Source organism: Oncorhynchus masou, chromosome 23 (assembly GCF_036934945.1).
Source record: "Oncorhynchus masou masou isolate Uvic2021 chromosome 23, UVic_Omas_1.1, whole genome shotgun sequence".
NCBI classification, from domain to species: Eukaryota; Metazoa; Chordata; class Actinopteri; order Salmoniformes; family Salmonidae; genus Oncorhynchus; species Oncorhynchus masou.
In genome coordinates this window covers 59,080,462-59,099,853 of record NC_088234.1, presented here as the reverse complement: position 1 = coordinate 59,099,853, position 19,392 = coordinate 59,080,462, and the positions used below count along the sequence as shown (strand labels likewise).

The 19,392-nt window shown below is 43.8% G+C and overlaps 1 protein-coding gene across 2 annotated transcripts in view; it reads left to right on the top strand.

Moving 5' to 3' along the window:
* The first annotated feature begins 16,098 nt into the window (after positions 1-16,098).
* The window catches only part of LOC135511123 (spectrin beta chain, non-erythrocytic 1-like), a 164,015-nt gene continuing 160,721 nt past the window's right edge, over positions 16,099-19,392 (top strand). The window contains exon 1 of one of the 2 annotated variants that reach the window (XM_064932686.1): positions 16,099-16,260. The gene's annotated coding sequence lies outside the window, so the exon portion shown is untranslated. The remainder of the gene's footprint in view (positions 16,261-19,392) is intronic. The other variant, XM_064932685.1, reaches the window with a different exon arrangement.

Here is a 19,392-nt window from a genome sequence, read left to right as displayed (position 1 = left end):
TTTGAGACTCAGCAGAGGACTCTTCCTGAGCTCAGCTCTGAGTGTTCTGGAGACCTCATCCTGGTGCCAAGTCACAGAGCCCAGCTGTGTGGGCTGCTATGGTAACATTGCCATTCCTAGGCCATAAAACCTCCATTAAAGAGCCCTAATGGAATTATCCCCAATTTGTGCTGATGTCTGGTGAGGAGAGAGAGAGAGTGGTTTGGCCAGTGTCAGTCAGCTTTTGTGTTTCCTGGTATGACATGATTTCCTTCCTAATTGTTATTTAAGGCCACAGTCATTCTGGGTGGATGGATGAACTCGTCCTATATACATACAGACAGACAGACAGACAGACAGACAGACAGACAGACAGACATACATTTATTGCCAGCTTATTTAGGCTAGCAGGCTGTATCAGACAGGGAGTGGCAGATATTTTTTATGTGTGGGTTCTCTCATCCCTAAAATCAGTGAAAGTAATCACAGAAAGCAGATGTGTTCCTGGGTGTGTTTTATAGACTGGAGGAAAGTGGATGGTGTTTTATCTCTCTATATGTGTTGTACCATGTACACAGCACTGTGGGACTGACCTGCTGCCTGCGAGAACTAACATAGCTCTCCTCTTCCCTGAGTCCTGTGGCCCAAATCTGTACAACTTCTGTGTAGGAAGAGACCTACAAACCACCAGGGAGGGAAGGAGGGAGATTGGGAATGAGAAGAAGAGAAGCAGAGGGTGATCAGGGAGTGAGTGATGAGGGAGGATGATAAAGTAGTAAGGTGGAGGAACAGGGCGGTGGAGAGGCTTGGCGGCTAAGACCGCTGGTCAGCGAGTGGCGTGGCAGGGACACAGATGGTCTGGAGTCTGGCCCATGTAATCCCTCTTAGCCCTGTTCTGATGAAGGCCAAACTAAAGCCAGTCCTCTCTAAAGCGCTCTCTATGGGAATACTCTAATCACTGCAGCTCTGTCTAATGCACTGCATGCAGCTGTTTGGCTGGGCTGATGACTGTTTGAAGATGGGGGTTTTCAGCCTATTCGAGAGCTCAGATTTGCTCAGAGATTTCATTTTGACCTTGGTAGGATTTCCTCTGGAAGGGTTTCGCATAATGTTGCTGTTTAGGTTTCTTTATCTCTTAATGGACAAACAACAGCCATCAGTAAGGAATCCACGTTGGTACCATCCTGGAACTGGCACTGCTCATCTCATATGCCCCCCACATTCCATATAGCTCACTCACCTCTCATAGAAAACACACACACACCCTACCATACCTAAGCTCTCACACAGAAGGAATTCTTCATTTTTTTATGAATGTAGAAATGACAGAGGGGTCGTGAGTTTGTACAGTACATATGAATTCACAATATCCCCCTCCAGCCACAGCTCTCTTCCCATAAACTCAGGGACTTTCAAGCATTCATGCTGGGAGCATGTTGTTTTGACATCAGGGATGTGGCTGTGTTTAGAGTATCAGCCACTCCCACAGCTGGTTAACTCTCTCACTTACATGGAGCATGTTGTTTTGACATCAGGGATGTGGCTGTGTTTAGAGTATCAGCCACTCCCACAGCTGGTTAACTCTCTCACTTACATGGATCATGTTGTTTTAACATCAGGGATGTGGCTGTGTTTAGAGTATCAGCCACTCCCACAGCTGGTTAACTCTCTCACTTACATGGATCATGTTGTTTTGACATCAGGGATGTGGCTGTGTTTAGAGTATCAGCCACTCCCACAGCTGGTTAACTCTCTCACTTACATGGATCATGTTGTTTTGACATCAGGGATGTGGCTGTGTTTAGAGTATCAGCCACTCCCACAGCTGGTTAACTCTCTCACTTACATGGAGCATGTTGTTTTGACATCAGGGATGTGGCTGTGTTTAGAGTATCAGCCACTCCCACAGCTGGTTAACTCTCTCACTTACATGGATCATGTTGTTTTGACATCAGGGATGTGGCTGTGTTTAGAGTATCAGCCACTCCCACAGCTGGTTAACTCTCTCACTTACATGGATCATGTTGTTTTGACATCAGGGATGTGGCTGTGTTTAGAGTATCAGCCACTCCCACAGCTGGTTAACTCTCTCACTTACATGGATCATGTTGTTTTGACATCAGGGATGTGGCTGTGTTTAGAGTATCAGCCACTCCCACAGCTGGTTAACTCTCTCACTTACATGGATCATGTTGTTTTGACATCAGGGATGTGGCTGTGTTTAGAGTATCAGCCACTCCCACAGCTGGTTAACTCTCTCACTTACATGGATCATGTTGTTTTGACATCAGGGATGTGGCTGTGTTTAGAGTATCAGCCACTCCCACAGCTGGTTAACTCTCTCACTTACATGGATCAAAGGCACATTCCATAATATTTCCTGCTGCAGAATTTCACCAATTGGAAGGCTACACTTACATGGAGCATGTTGTTTTGACATCAGGGATGTGGCTGTGTTTAGAGTATCAGCCACTCCCACAGCTGGTTAACTCTCTCACTTACATGGAGCATGTTGTTTTGACATCAGGGATGTGGCTGTGTTTAGAGTATCACCCACTCCCACAGCTGGTTAACTCTCTCACTTACATGGAGCATGTTGTTTTGACATCAGGGATGTGGCTGTGTTTAGAGTATCAGCCACTCCCACAGCTGGTTAACTCTCTCACTTACATGGAGCATGTTGTTTTGACATCAGGGATGTGGCTGTGTTTAGAGTATCAGCCACTCCCACAGCTGGTTAACTCTCTCACTTACATGGATCAAAGGCACATTCCATAATATTTCCTGCTGCAGAATTTCACCAATTGGAAGGCTACAGTTAAAATAAAACATCCCATATTATAATCCATACATATACATGTAGATATAACATTGTTTCCCCCCTGAAGAAAACTACATAGACCAGCCTAAATATCAAGCTGGTCCATGTTGGTTGGAATCTTATCAAGCTGGTCTGACCAGCATGGTCTAGCTGGTTAGGCTGGCCAACTAGCTGGTGATACTGGTATGCTGGTGACCAATTTATGCTGGTGACCATGCTGATCTGTCTAGCATCCCCATCCCTGATCTGTCTGGCAAATCCATCCCCATCATTATCATATTCCCCAGCATGCTCTATTTAGATTTTTAGAATTGTTTGTTTCAATATCTGTGTTTTTTGCATGTACATTGATGAATTAATCAATGAGTGTATCTTATGCTCCACAAATCTAAACAAATTAAAACTGTTAGTTGGACTTATTGCACCCGTTACTGAAATTGTTATTCCAGTTGAGATGCTTAGGGTAGTCTCATTTTTTCATCTTTATATGCCTGGCAGTCATTCTGAATGCAGGTTGCAGGAGAATAAAAGTATCCCCACTCTGACCGGATTCCAATAGGAATTAAACATCCCTTTACAAGCCAGCATAATGTGACTTGCAGACCCGTATTAGGTAAAAACTAGTCTCCTTATGGTATATGAAGGTTGGTCACCAGCAAAAACAAAGCAAAGGTTAGTGACCCGCAAAAACGCAACGAAGGCTGGTCACCAGTGTCCAAAACACAGCTTATGCGTTTTTTTTACAGCAGGGTTATATTTTATTTGACCCTATCAACCTGATTGTTTTAAGCAGGAAATGTTGTAGCTGACCTGGTGCTGGTTAACATTGGCAGAGTATTGGAAGGCTAATTTGATTATAGACCATACAGGGCCATTAGCTAGACAGGCCCTGTTTAGATTGCTCTCCAGGAACAATGCAATGTCTCCCGCTAGCTGGGCTCATTAGTTAGAGCCATAGTTGTTTCTGCAACACATTGAATCCCTTCCCATACGCTGGTTTATGTTATCTAATTTCCTCAAATGTGTGGGAAAAGAGGCCTGGCCAGTAAGTCAGTCAGCAGGCAGGCAGGCATGAAGGCAGAGAGTGGTTGACACAGTGGGTGGTGCTCGGAGACCAGGCCAGTGTTATCAACCCACCATCACGTCACACTGTGTTCTCAGCTGCTTCTGATGTTAGTCTCAGATTCCTTAAATAATGGACCATCTAAACCGTGCCATTAGGTATTGTAAATACAGTCGTTGCTCTCTCTCTCTTTCTGACACACACTACAAGTTTGTTTTCTTCTCGTGTGCTTATTAGATCAGTTCACCCAGTCTTCTAAATTGGGGTAATTCAATTAGTAGGGGGTGGACTGGCTTTGCACCGAAGAGTTGAAGATATCAAAGCCGCTCTATCACTAAGACAAATAGCCGAAGACACATGATATGTGACAGTAGAAAGGCGACCATCCTTGTGCTCACACTGTTTTGGGTTCAATACATTTTATCTCGTAGAGGGAAGTCAGTGGAGATTAGCAGGTACCTGATGCAGTGGGAGTCTTAGAGCTACCCTCTAAATCCTGCGAGAAGCAGAGAAGAGAAGGCAGTAGATGGAGATGTTGCCTTTCCCTCTCTCTCTCTTTCTCTCCATCTGTCTCTCTCTGTCATGCAGGCAGCTGTCAGTCAGCTCTCTAGCACCCCATGGGTAGCCCCTACGGCATTATGTCTCTGTGGTCTGAACTCCCATCGCACCAGAACGTGCTTTAGAACGTGACCACATGTGGACCATTGATCCTCTACAATCTCTCCACTAATCTACACAGCCTAGGAATTAATGTAGCCCTTAGTAGTTGGCCATGCAGCGACATGAGTGACAGGTTCTCAGTCACCAGGGCTTGATCTATATACTGTGAATAAGCATGTTGACTGTTGCTCCACTCTGAGGCAGGCCCCATGGCAAACTGAGGTTTAAATTTAAGACTGAGCTGAGTTCAGTTCAATTCACTTGATTATGTTTGTTGTGCTTTTCTCAAAGTCATTTGTCATATAGAACAGTAGAGATGGTGCCAAGGAAAACTGCTTGCTATGCACTGTACCCAGGCTGGCTGAGGCTGGGACTCATTTGTCCTTGGTGACGGAGGTTAGGATCATGTTGCTGAACCATTTTTACCAGTCATCTGAAACAGAGGTTGAAGTTTTAATGTATGCCCACAGCTGTTTGACATGACACACATTGCATGAGATAGAGGGACTATACTATAGGGGACACCGTCGATCTAGTGTCGGCCCCATAGATTGGCCATCTGTCTTAGAAAGCATGCCTTCCCTGTGTCAATCGGAAAAGTCAGAAGCCTTATTTGGCCTCGGCACTGTTTGCTGAACAGAGGGGTCTCTAGAGAACCTCCGATTTCCGTCTGTCTAAAGCATGCTCAAACTCTCAAAGTTAATTTTAGCAATGGAATGTGTGTTTCCAAGCTCCAGATTCACTGGTTATATTGGAGAATATAGAAAACATGGTTAGTTGTTGAGAGAAACAGGATTTAAACCAATCATGTAGTAGCTTAGAGAAAACAACCAACAGGAGAATAGAGCAGAGTGATATTTCTTTATGTGAAACACAAGCAGTGTTATTAAATAAAATGACCATCATTGACATAAGAGAGTGGTGGCTAACAGTAACTTATTTTTGTTTCTATCCCTCCCTCTCTCCCTCCCTCTCTCCCTCCCTCTCTCCCTTTCGCTCTTCACAAGAAGGTGTGGCTGAGTAAGGATGGGAGTACCAGCTGTCGCATCACCCCAACCTCATTCTCCAATGAGAGATGAGAGATCCATCGACAAGATGGAGCTCTCTGGCTTCTAGAAGCGCTTCTGAGGAACTTCCTTCATTCATTTCACCAATGCTCTCTAATCACATCCTCTTCAGTACTTCTACCACATCACTGTTACCTACTGTCTCTGTGGGTATTATCCTTCCCCTACCATCTGTAGCTTTATGTTTCTCAATTGATTGTTTCCTCTCCAACCTTTCTGAAAAATACATTTAAAAAATACAATGCTGTAAAGCTAGAATCCTTAGTTGTTACATCAATTTGCTGGACTTAAAAATATATACCCAATGATTCTTGGTGAATATAACTTATATACTAAGTGTACAAAACATTAAGAACAACTTCATTTTATTGAGTTGGTGAAGGAAACTGTTGAGCGTGAAAAATCTAGCAGCGTTGCAGTTTTTGAAACAAACCGGTGTTCCTGGCACCTACTACCATACTCCATTCAAAGACACTTCAATATTTTCTTGCCCATCTACTCCTCTGAATGGCACACACACAATCCATATCTCAATTGTCTCAAGGCTTAAAAATAATTTTTGAACCTTTGTCCTCCCCTTCAGTTACACTGATTGAAGTGGAAATAACAAGTAACATCAGTAAGTATCTTTCACCTGGTCAGTCTTTGTCATTGAAAGAGCAGGTGTTCCTAATGTTTTGTGCACTCGGTATACATGCTCCATCAGAAACCCCAAAATAAGCTTGTTTTACTCCAACGTTTGTAAACAATGTAAATGTGAACAAACCATATATAGCCTCAAAACAAGGTTAAACTATAATTTTGATATCATGGATGATCAGTCCTTGCACCTATTGCTCTGTCTGTGAATTTTTAGAGGTTGCATTTCTGCAGGCCCATCCCTCAGCTTTTAATCAAAGCAGAGGCGTGGTGACCGTTTTGTTATTGTTTTCATTATATCTGAATCTATTATGTAGACAGTTTGAAATTGTGTGCCATTTTTGTATGTGAAAGCTTATCCAAATAGTACCTTTTTTTTCTCATCAATGCTTTCCGAGTCTGAACATTTTGAATGTTACATTCAGGCTGGCAGAGCAGAATCTATTCTCAGGCAGCTTTGTGCTTTGCTGATTCTCATTGCTTTTCTTCTCAAAATTGAATGCAATGAATAAAACCATTAAATACCCATGATATTAGAATTCCAATTCACTATTCAACAGTTAATACAAATATAATTGCTTTTGTCCCTTCAAGATAGTGCCTCTTTCCTCTCTGTTTCCTATGGTCCTGGATAATACAGCGTAAGGTCATGTGATCTGGATAATGTTGTGTAAGGTCACGTGATCTGGATAATGTTGTGTAAAATCAAGTGACACAGAGTAATACAGCCAGAGTCCGACTGCACCATCACACTGAATCGCAAGTTAGGAGTATTGATTAAGCATTAGAGTGTGTGTGTGTGTGTGTGTGTGTGTGTGTGTTCAGTTCATTAGACCCAGCCTACAGTATGTGTGTGTTTATCTCCGTCCTCCATGGCTCTCATTTCTCTATCTCTCTCGCTCACTCTGCTTTCTGTCTCTCTCTCACCTCACCTGTATCCACTACCTCTGTGGCAGGAGATCTAGCCATATTCTAACTCTCACCTGTGACTCTGTCTTGACACTGTTGTTGACTCCCAGCTTCCCCTGGCTTGACCCCTCTCTACTTTGCCTTGTGCCAATACCATCTCATCATCACCCAGTCAAGCCTATCTAAGTAACAACATTCATTCAGGCTTGCTTTTTACCCAGCACGCAGTGCGGTGTTAAATCCCAAATGTGAACAGGAGCAGGGCAGGATCCTCTTAGCTGACAGAGAGACCTGATTAAACTCAAAGGCTTATGCTCCAATATTGAGCCCAGAGTCTCCTACTGCTCTGCATGGGAATACAGTCAGAGAGAGAGAAGCTTCACTCAACACAGCAGGAGGCTATAGTCCTGTAAGGCTTAAAGCGTGCATATTAACCTATCAGGACCTCTTCCATGGATAATGATGCGTGTTATTGATCTAACTTTATCTAATTACGATATATGGGCAGCGTTTTATCTAATTATGATATGGGCAGTGCTTTATCTGATTATGATATATGGGCAGTGCTTTATCTAATTATGATATAAGGGCAGTGCTATTTAATGTTTATGGTACATGATGTATTGTTGTACTGATTAGAGGACTCTATATTTCTATGACATAAATTGTTCCCAGGTTTGGTTTTAATTTGACAGACAGACAGACAGACAGACAGACAGACAGACAGGTGTAGTAAGCGGGGTCTTCTTGCTCCATGACTAATTGTTTAAGTGCCCCTTGAAGCCTTGTGAATGTTTTTTTTTCTGGTCTCAGATGATTGGATAAAAGTCTTTAACCCCCCCCATCACCCCACCACCATTATCTTCTAAAGATCAGAGGCACACTTAGAGTGAACATGTAGTCTAAGTAATTCAATTTTCTCCTGTCCATTACTGAGCTTGGTGGGGGGGTTGACCAATAGGATGCAATGGAGAGGCCAACCAAGGTAAGTTCTTGATACGTAGTGTGATAACCACACCAGCCCACATGCATGAATTTACATATTACATCGACACAAGTCTCACTTATGCTTCAATGTTCAGTCACAAGATGCTCTCCTCCCACACATACTCCTTGTATCACTCCTCAGTCTAAAGATTTGGTTGTCCGTTGTTTTCTACACTACAGTATTTGTCCCTGATATAATGCGGCGCTCAGTATATCATTCCTAACTGTGTCCAGTCCCAAACATATCACCCTGATGAGTTCTCAGTGCCCTCTCTCTCCCAGTGTGAGTAGGAGGGGTGCAACGCAAAGTGTGTTGCCATGCCACCAAGCCCCAGGGCCTTCCTCACTGGAGCCTCTCTGGGGGGACAAAGGAAGAGGCCCTCTAATTGGAGGTGGCCAAAAGCAGTGGATTTATGTCCCCATGTGAATAAGACATGCACCACTAGATACCCACTCATTTAGGCCCCAATCCGCTACAGTTACATAACCTGTGCAATCACCCATTGATTCCGACCCTTCAGCCTTTGTGTTGTGCTATTTATCCCAGTCCTTGTGTTTCCATGACAACAAGTCAGTGGGATATCGTTGATTCACAGGCTGTGTATTGTAACTGTATGTTATTGTGCTGTAATGGAAAAATAGTCACCAGTGGTGCTCCTACATGGAAACAGCCCAGTGGCAACGCTCCTCACTGGACAGAGCTATCCATCACTAATGGAGAGAAAAGGGCACATTGCTGCTCAGTGTCATGGCTACAGTATAGGGGTACACACTTCCCATCCACACACACACACACTTGAAGGTCCACACTAAATAGGACTGTCAACATAACCGCTCTCACATACAGTACATACAGCAAAAAGATGCCCACACATTCTCCCACTCACATACAGTACTATGTATTTGTGACAAAACACTTTTATATAAGTAAAGCTATACTAGGGGCATTCGGGCAATTTTTCAGCCCATCAGGTAGGAGATCAACCTGTTGCAAATGTTAATATTAACACTCCTATATCCCCTCACCATGGAGAAATATTTTATAGTTGAGTAGTGTCTGACAGAGTGCATTGTTCAGTGTCCGGCTTTCATGGTTATTAGTCTCCCTGTAACGCTTGTCGTTGGTGGAAGGAGAGGAGGATCAAATTGCAGCGTGGTAAGTGTTTGTCATATTTTTAATGGTACAACTGAACACTACACAAACTGAAACCGAAACATTTCCGTGTGGAAAACAGACACAGAAAATAATCACCCACAACCAAAATGGGGGAAACAGGCTACCTAAGTATGATTCTCAATCAGAGACAACAATCGACAGCTGCCTCTGATTGAGAACCATACCAGGCCAAACACAGAAATACAACATAGAAAAAAGAACATAGACTACCCACCCCAACTCACACCCTGATCAAACGAACACAAAGACATAATAAAGGAACTAAGGTCAGAACGTAACACTCCCACAATCAGTGCCATCACTGACACAAAGCCATCCCACTGGGCACAGATGTCAATTCGACGTCTATTCCACATTGATTCAACAGCATTTCCTTGAAATGACATGGAAACAACGTTGATTCAACCAGTGTGTGCCCAGTTGGATGTCGCCTGAGGGACAGCATTTCATTGCCAGTCATTCTGTTAAAGGTCATTACTGACAGCCCCATCTGATTACATGATCATAGAACCATCTCCAACTGAGACAGAGGAGGCAGAGGAGAGCAAGTTTATGTTTATTGTCATAAGTCTTGTCCTGGAGGCTGAACTGAGCAAGTTCCGCTAGATGGTCCAGCTGCAAAGTCAAAATTGGCTATATTGTAAAAATTAATGAAAACAAGTTTTTAGGTCTTAATTCAAGGTTGGGCATTAGGGTTGGCAGTATGGTTAGGGTTAGGTTTCAAATCAGATTTTGTGGCTGTGCCAGCGCTCTACAGAGCTGCCTCCAGGCCAGGGCAAGTTTCAATGATAATAAATGTGTATGTGACCAATAACATTTGATTTAAAGGGGAGGATAAAGTGTATAACTTAAGCAGCTCTTAGAGAGCTTACTGACTGGCCTACTAGGCATGCCTAGAGACCGCAAACGCATAGCAATATATTCTCAGTCACCCTTGGGAGTGATAATTATGTTATATTCAGTCATATATTGTAGTTATAGTGTAAGAACTGTAAATGTATTGACAATCTTATTTTACTTTGGAGTGATGCAGTGATATTCTGTTCAGATTCCCTCTAGCTTGATGCCAAGAGGAGGCGGATGGAGGCAGAGAGAGAGAGAGAGAGAAAGACAGGAGCAGAAAGAGTGAAGTGGAGAGAGAAAAAAAGGAGAGGAGTGATCAGAGTGGAGCAGCAACATGCATCCAGCCCACCCACTCTTCACTCAGCGGTGCACAGCGTGTTAAATCAGGCGTAGAATATCTGCCCCCTAGACCTCTTGTCTCTGCTCTTCTCTCTTTCTCCTCCTCTTCACACACAGGCCACTTCCACAGCAACCAACAGAGCCAACTCGCACCAGTGGCCATGGTAACCACACTATGTGGGAAGGGTTTTCAGAGAAACTAGCCTGCATTTACAGAGGCAGCCCAATTCGGGTCTTTTTTCCACTAATTGATATTTTGACCAATCACAACAGATCTTTTCACATGAGCTCTTTTTCAGAGCTGATCTGATGGTTAAAAGACCAATTAGGGAAAACAATATCAGAATTGTGCTGCATGTGTAAACGCAGCCAGAAAGCGCTGAGGCCTTTTACATTCTGTCTATCTCCCAGCATACCATACAACATATCTTCACAATCAGCTGCTATGTAATAAAGGAGCTAAGATCGAATGAAAATCACACAAATAATTATATTGGTCATATTTTTGTGTGGGTGCACTCAGTGACAATGCAGACTCTTAATTGGAACGTGTGCTGTATCTTTTTAAGCTACAGAAGATGCAGCCAATGTGAACGCATGGTATCACTTAGGGGTGCTGAGGATTCCCTCCCAAAAACATTGAAAAAGGTTCCCCCTCACTCTGCACTGTTCGTACATTTACATTGTAGTCATTTAGCAGTTGCTCTTATCCAGAGCGACTTATAGTTAGTGCAATCATCTTCAGATAGCTAGGTGGGACAACCACATATCACAGGCATAGAAACTACATGTTTCCTCAATAACGTAGCTATCAGTAGAGTCAGAGCTAGAATGGGGGGGGGGGGGGTTGAGGTGAAGAGGAGGATTATTTAAGATACTATTTGAAGACATAGGGTTTCAGAGGTTTTTATGAAGTTTTGCAGGGACTCTGCTGTACACAGATCTGATTCATTGCATTTGGGATGGGTCAGATTTATGCTGACTTTCCCACCCAATCCCAGCATTTCAATGCTCTGGCTGTCAGGTGCTCAACGTGACCATAAAAACACAGTTCTTCTTCCTCTGTAATATGGATCCCTCATTCAGAGTGACCAAATATTCTCAGTGCCTCCACAGTTGGCTTAAAATGATGCTGTTTATTATCCGTCCATACCATCTCTGGGGGGGGGGGGGGGGGTTAATAAAGCTGAGAAGATGAATTGTGTGACTTTGCTTGAGCTGTCATTTGAATATATTCTGCTTAATCTAAGTCTATTGTGGGAAAACAAAGCTGGGAATGATTACCGCAAGTTTCCTGTGCTGGAAAATGTGTGGAATATTGACAAGTCCTTTGTTCTTTCTCAAGTGTGACACAAGGCAAACAAATTTTCTAGTAATGTGGTTTAGACTAGAGAAAGGCATAACCAGCTCTCTGTTAGGTTGATCGTTTGATTCGACAGAGGTGATGTTTAATTCCTATTCACTCCTATTTGCTATTGAACATGGCTGTGCCTGTTCAGTATGGTGTCTGGTGTCTGAATGGAAATACCCTATGTCATCATGAACCCTACTGCCTCCTTAAGCTGACCAGATCCAATTCTGCCAGAGAGAATTCTGGGACACCCTCAAGGTCATCTAAAAAGGTTCCCTTGAGAAGAAGCTCAACATGGTTTTAACTGAGTAGAAACTGTGGCTATCTATCTATACAAGAAGTGTTTTAGAGCACATCAACAGACTTCATCTAGTCGGCTTGGGGATTCGAACCAGTGACCTGGCAGTTACTGGCCCAATGCTCTTAATCGCTAGACTACCTGCTTCCCTTTCTGTATTAACATCAATGCAGTGGTTCTCGAATGGACTTAATCATGGACTTCTTTGTTTTGTGATACAGCTGTGGGACTAGGTCTGCTCATACTTCCACAGTGAGAGACAAAGCTCGGGGCCCTGGGTCTGATCCCCGCCCTTTGCAACTGGGTCCTGGACTTCCTGACAGGCCATCCCCAGGTGGTGAAGATAGGTAACAACACCTCCGTTATGCTGATCCTCAACACATGAGGCCCCACAAGGGTGCATGCTCAGCCCCCTCCTGTACTCCCTGTTCACCCATGACTGCGTGGCCACACACACCTCCAACTCAATCATCAAGTTTACAAACGACACAACGGTGATAGGCCTGATCACCAACAATGACAGGACAGCCTACAGGAAAGGGGTGAGGGCCCTGGCGGAGTGATGCCAGGAAAATAACCTCTCAATCAACATCAACAAAATGAAGGAGCTGATCATAGACTTCAGGAGAGGGAGCGCACCCCCATCCACTTCGACAGCGCTGCAGTGGAGAGGGTGAAAAGCTTCAAGTTCCCCGAAGTGCATATCACTGACAACCTGAAATGGTCCTTCCACAGAGACACTGTGTCTAAAAAGGCACAACAGCGCCTCTTCAACCTCAGGAGGCAGAATAAATTCAGCTTGGCCCCTAAGACCCTCACAAACCTCTACAGATGCAGCATCCTCTTGGGCTGTATCACTGCCTGGTACTGTCCGCAACCGCAGGGCTGCCCAGAGGGTGGTGCGGTCGGCCCAGCGCATCACTGGGGGCACACTTCCTGCCATCCAGGAGATCTACAACACCCCATGTCACAGGAAGGTTAAGAAGATCATCAAGGACCTCAACCACCTGAGCCACGGCCTGTTCACCCACCTACCATTTAGAAGGTGGTGCATCAAAGCTGGGACCGAAAGACTGAAGACTGATGAACAGATTCTATCTCCCGGCCATCAGACTGTTAAACAGTCACCACTAGCCGGCCTCCGCCCAGTACCCTGCCCTGAACTTTAGTCACCGTTACTAGCCGACTGCTACTCAGTACTCAACGCTGCTCCTTAGAGACAGTTGCCCTATGTACATAGTAATTTAAATCATGTTTACATATTGTTTTACTTTTCATATGTACTGTATATACTGTTTTCTAGTCAAGGCCTATCCTATATAACTACTGCTGTACACACCTTTTCTATTCCTATACTGTCCGTACTGTCTATACACACCATCATATACATATATATTTTTATTCCGAACTCTGACATTTCTCGTTCTCATATTTCTATATTTCTTTGTATTTTTGGGATTTGCGTGTATTGTTTTGTATTGTCAGGTATTACTGCACTGTTGGAGAATTTTGCTACACCCGCGATAACATCTGCCACCAATAACAGTTGATTTGACTTGATTTGAGAGCAACGTTCACCACAGAGAGCAACAGGGGCTTGTATGAGTTATCCTGTCACTGACTCCACAGCAGGGAGGAAGATCTACTGCCTGCTGGACAGTTTCAGGACTACAGCCAAGATGGCTTTCCCTATAAACACACTATTATGAGAACCATATCTCGATCCAGCACAGATGTGAGTTGCAAACATTCCCTTTCCCTCCATATTTGTTAAAAGTATGGTAAGTATAGCCTACTGTAAATTCTGTGAAAATACTTTAGACAAAATTATGAGCATGACAATGTCTAAATAAGTTACTAATGAGAAGGGAAGGCGCCATAAGACTCCATATAATTCACTACATATGAAGAGGTTGGCCCTGTCTGTTCAGAACCTTCAGTGCGCACACAAGCACGCACACGCCCCATGGGAGGAAACGGGATGTCCTGAAGCGAGCTTGTCTCATTCTCTCAACTCCAGATGTTGGAAGCGGAGCCTGCTTATCAGAACCAGAGACGTGAGCCAGAAAATTGGAAAATTGTGTCTTAAACCAGATTGCCATGGTCCTGAACCTCTGTCCAGAGCTATGCCCCATAGCACTGGGCATGAACTAACACACAACTCTTCTGCTCTAACAATGCCTCCCACCAGGCACAGACGTCATTTCAACGTAATTTATTTAAATAACATAGAAATAATGTTGATTCAACCAGTGCTGGACTACAAAAGGAGAACTCTTTTTTTGTGTTATTACCCCCTTTTTCATGATATCCAATTATGATCTTGTCTCATCGCTGCTACTCCCCAACGGGCTCGGGAGAGGCAAAAGTGATGTCATGCTCCGAAACATGACCTGCCAAACCACACCCCTTAACACCCACCCGCTTAACCCAGAAGCACCAATGTGTCCGAGGAAACATCGTTCAACTGATGACAAAAGTCAGCCCACAGGCACCCAGCCCACCACAAGAAGTCGCTAGAACACGATGAGCCAAGTAAAACCCCTCTGGCCAAACCTTCCCCGGACAATGCTGGACCAGTTGTGTACCGCCTGGTCACAGCCTGGGATCAAACCCAGGTCTGTAGTGACGCCTTAGACCGCTGCACCACTTGGGAAGCTACAGAGTACTCTTCTAGTGGACTCATTTGTTGAGTTGTTATACTATTGTATTTTCAACAGTTTTCTACAATATTTGTGACATACGAAACAAGTATGTGGGAAGCTTGAAAACTTATTGTGACCCTTTCAGGGAGTTGCTTTGTGTACATGGTGTTTTCTGTTATTTAGCAGGCTCTGAGAGACAGTCCATGACTTTACAGTACTTGGTGACACCTTGATTGGGGCTCATTTTAATGGCTGGAACAGAGTAAATGGAATGGTATAGAACTCATCAAACGTGGTTTCCATGTGTTTGATGCCATTCCATTTACTCCATTCCAGCCAACATTATGAGCCGTCCTTCCCTCAGCAGCCTCCTGTGCTGTACCTCACGCTGTACCTCACTCTTTAGGATTTTAGTGTTCTCTCTGTGACTATTTATTTCACTGAAATGATGGGTATATGTTATCTAATATCTTCAATGACTCACTATTTTGATAGAGAATAGAGAATGAACAAAAAGGGTAATCCCTAGAGACATTTTGATTTTTTTAAATGTTTCAATCTGTATTCTAGGCTGCCTGTATTGGCTTTTCGGTTGTTATATACAGTAGCATAATATTTTATTGGGGGAGACAGCTTAGCTGGTAAGAGCTTTGGGTCAATAACTGCAAAAGTCACTGGCTCAAATCCCCGAGCTGACTAGGTGACAAATCTATTAATGTGCCCTTAAGCAAGGCATGTAACCATAATTGCTCCTGTAAGTCGAGCTTCTGCGAAAATGTAATGTAAGTGTGTCATCTCTCTATAACACAATCTTTACTTTATGATGACACTATCGAATCTTCAAAGAATTTCCACAAAGAATTTCCAATGTGTCTACAGTCTACAATGTGTTTAGGACACACGATTTTCTTTGGCTTGTGCTTTTACCAGTCCTGATTTAATTTATTAATACTCAGCTGGTTGATACAAGTGCAAATGTATGTAAAATTCTACATTTAATTAAATAGCTATGCTGACACAGCATATTATACAGTGGCAGCATTGAGATATAGACCGCAATAATTTCAAACGTCTGGTAATTGCCCTAAATCACGCATGTGGAGATGTTGGACGCGTTCCTCTGCCCAGGCGTTGTTGACGTCTGCAAGATCTTACAACGCCTGGACAGGTATTTTCAGTATCAGTTAACAATATCATATGTCATAGCAATTGTCAGTCAATGACACAGTAGTTGACGTGTCACGCAACCATTGGTTGATGCATGCAATATCTGAGCAGAGGAACGCGACCACTGTCGAGGTAGCCTTGCGCAGAACCCACTTGGTGTGTGAGACCTTGCGGACGAAGTCTCCGCCCATTGTCGAGATTGTGCTGCAGTTGCAGCAAGAAAGGTGGTGAGGAGGACTCCATCAGGATTCTGCGTTTTTCTCGTCCAGTGTCTTGCTGCGTGCTGTTGGCAGGCTTCTCCGAAATTGTTGATTGGTAAGTTTGTGCAATTATTTTATTGAGCTAGGATATTGGCTTGGGGCTCTTCTCGGCGATGGAGACTACGCTCTGGACCGCTCTAAACAGATTACACCGCAATAAGAATTCTTTTTGTATCCAGTTAGAATCAGTTACTGTTGCAGAAATAATGTGGAACCGAACAGATCTTGTTCTATCCACATTGCTCGGATTTTGAAGTGCATGTGTTTTTATATTTGTTATATAAGTTCTTTGCTTGAACTATCAGATTTAGGTGTTTTGTGCGGCGTTGCCTTTTTCTAAAGGCCATTCATTCAGAGAGCATCTAATCTGTAGGGTACTTGGTTCGCAGTCACACATTGCGCCATGTTAATATGGAGGTTTGAGAATGTATATAACGGTATACACAAGGAGCCACCCTACTGCTCTTTGAAGAGATGCAGGCGTGGCCGCCCTTGTTTATAGAAACATTGCTATGATTTCAAACCAAACACTGATAAAATGCGACATTCAAAGAGAAATTCTGGACTTTATTGTATTAAATGTGCGTAATGATATTGAGGAAGAATTACATCTAGGTACCGTATGTATAACTTGAAGCTATTATGTAATCAGATAGGCCTACAGCGAGCGATACATGAATCTCTTATGTCACATCGGAGTCTGCTCTCTGCTACATGTGGCTCGAGGCTACCCTTTAATGTTTACCGGGAGTTGAAAACATTTAGTGACGTCATGTCATTGGCACAATTTAAATCACAGCCAAACTGCTGAATTGACCCTTTTGGCGGTGAAATCCCCCATTTGCATCACGTCTTCGCATGTTTGTGCCAAACGGGGTTGTCACTATATTGAGCAAGGTGGGCTTTGAGGCCTTTTAAATAGTTACGAACGCCTTGTGATTATGAGATATCCAGCGCATTGGCTTTGCTGTCCCGAGTATCACTGACAGTCGTGAGTCAGAGTTTGGTTGTAAATCATTGCTCTGCTGCAGGGTCTATATTGAATGCACAAAACATTAGGAACGACTGCTCTTTCCATGACAGACTGACCAGGTGAAAGCTACGATCCCTTATTGATATTTCTACTTCAATCAGTATAGATGGGGAGGGGACAAATTAAAGTATTTTTAAGCCATCAGACAATTAAGACATCATTGGGCTCCCGAGTGGGGCAGAGGTCTAAGGCATTGCATCGCGGTGCTAGAGGCGTCACTACAGACACCCTGGTTCAAATCCAGGATGCATCACAACCAGCTGTGATTGGGAGTCCCGTAGGGCAGCGCACTGCCATTCAGATGTTGAATGGGCAAGACAAAATGTATACATTACATGGTCAAAGGTATGTGGACACCTGCATGTTGAACATCTCCTACAAAAATCATGGGTATTGATATGGAGTTGCGCCCCCTTTGCTGCGATAACAGCCTCTACTCTTCTGGGAAGGCTTTCCACTATTAAAATAAACAATTATTGAACTTTTATTTATACAGGTCTTTTTCAAGCGACACCTGGTCCAATAAAATGGTGGAACATTGCTGTGGGGACTTGCTTCTTGCTTTCATTCAGCCACAAGAGCATTGTGAGGTTGGGCTCTGATGTTGGGCGATTCGGCCTGGCTCGCAGTCTACTTTCCAATTCATCCCAAAGGTGTTCAATGGAATTGAGGTCAGGGCTCTGTGTAGGCCAGTCAAGTTCTTCCACACTGATCTTGACAAACCATTTTGTCAGGAAAGGGCCTTCCCAAACTGTTGCCAAAGTTGGAAGCACAGAATTGTCTAGAATGTAATTGTATGCTGTACTGTTAATATTTCACTTCACTGGAACTAAGGGGACTAGCCCAAAACATGGAAAAACAGCCCCAGACCATTATTCCTCCTCCACCAAACTTTAAAGTTGGCATAATGCATTGGGGCAGGTAGTGTTCTCTTGGCATCCGCCACACCCACAGTCGTCCGTTGGACGGCCAGATGGTGAAGCGTGAATCATCACTCTAGAGAATGCGTTTCCACTGCTCCGGAGTCCAATGGTCGGCGAGCTTTACATCACTCCAGCCGGCACTTGGCATTGCATATGTTGATCTTAGTCTTGAAGCTCCCGGCAGGGTGCCTAGTGGTTAGGGTGTTGGACTAGTAACCAAAAGGTTGCAAGTTAAAATCCCCGAGCTGACAAGGTACAAATCTGTTTTGCCCCTGAACAGGCAGTTAACCCACTGTTCCTAGGCCGTCATTGAAAATAAGTATTTGTTCTTAACTGACTTGCCTAGTTAAATAAAGGTAAAAAAAAAAGTTGTGCTGACGTTGCTTCCAGAGGCACTTTGGAACTGTGAGTTGCAACTGAGGTCGGACTTTTTATTTATTTTTTTACACGTTACATGCTTCAGCACTCGTTGGGCCTGTTCTGTGAGCTTGTGGTCTACCACTTCGCAGCTGAGCTGTTGTTGCTCTTTGTTTTCTCTTCACAATAACAGCACTTATAGTTGAACGGGGCAGCTCAAGCAGGGCAGAAATTTGACGAACTGACTTGTTGGTGAAGCGGCCATCCTATGATGGTGCCACACTGAAGGTCACTGAGCTCTTCAATACGGGACATTCTACTGCTAATGTTTTTCTCTGGAGATTGCATGTCTGTGCTCTATTTTATACACCTGTCAGCAACAGGTGTGGCTGAAATGGCGGCATCCACTAATTTGAAGGGGTGTCCACAAACTTGGTGTAAGTGCCTTTTGAACGGGGTATGGTAGTAGGTACCAGGCGCACTGGTTTGTGTGAACTGCAATTTTGTTGGGTTTTTCATCAACAGTTTCCCGAGTGTATCAAGAATGGTCCACCACCCAAAGGGCATCCAGCCAACTTGACACAACTGCGAACATTGGCGTCAACATGGGCCAGCATCCCTGTGGAACGCTTTCAACACTTTGTAGAGTCCATGCCCTGATGAATTGAGGCTGAGGACAAAGGGGAGAGCAACTCAGTATTAGGAAGGTGTTTTGTACACTCTGTGTATATTTCGAGTGAGCAGGCCTTTTGCTATTGAACATTAATGTAAATATTTACCACACCATTTCACAAACCCTCGTGTCCTTTCAGAGTATTGGCTATATTCAGCCACTCAGGAGGAAACTGACACATACAAGTCCATAGCCACGTTC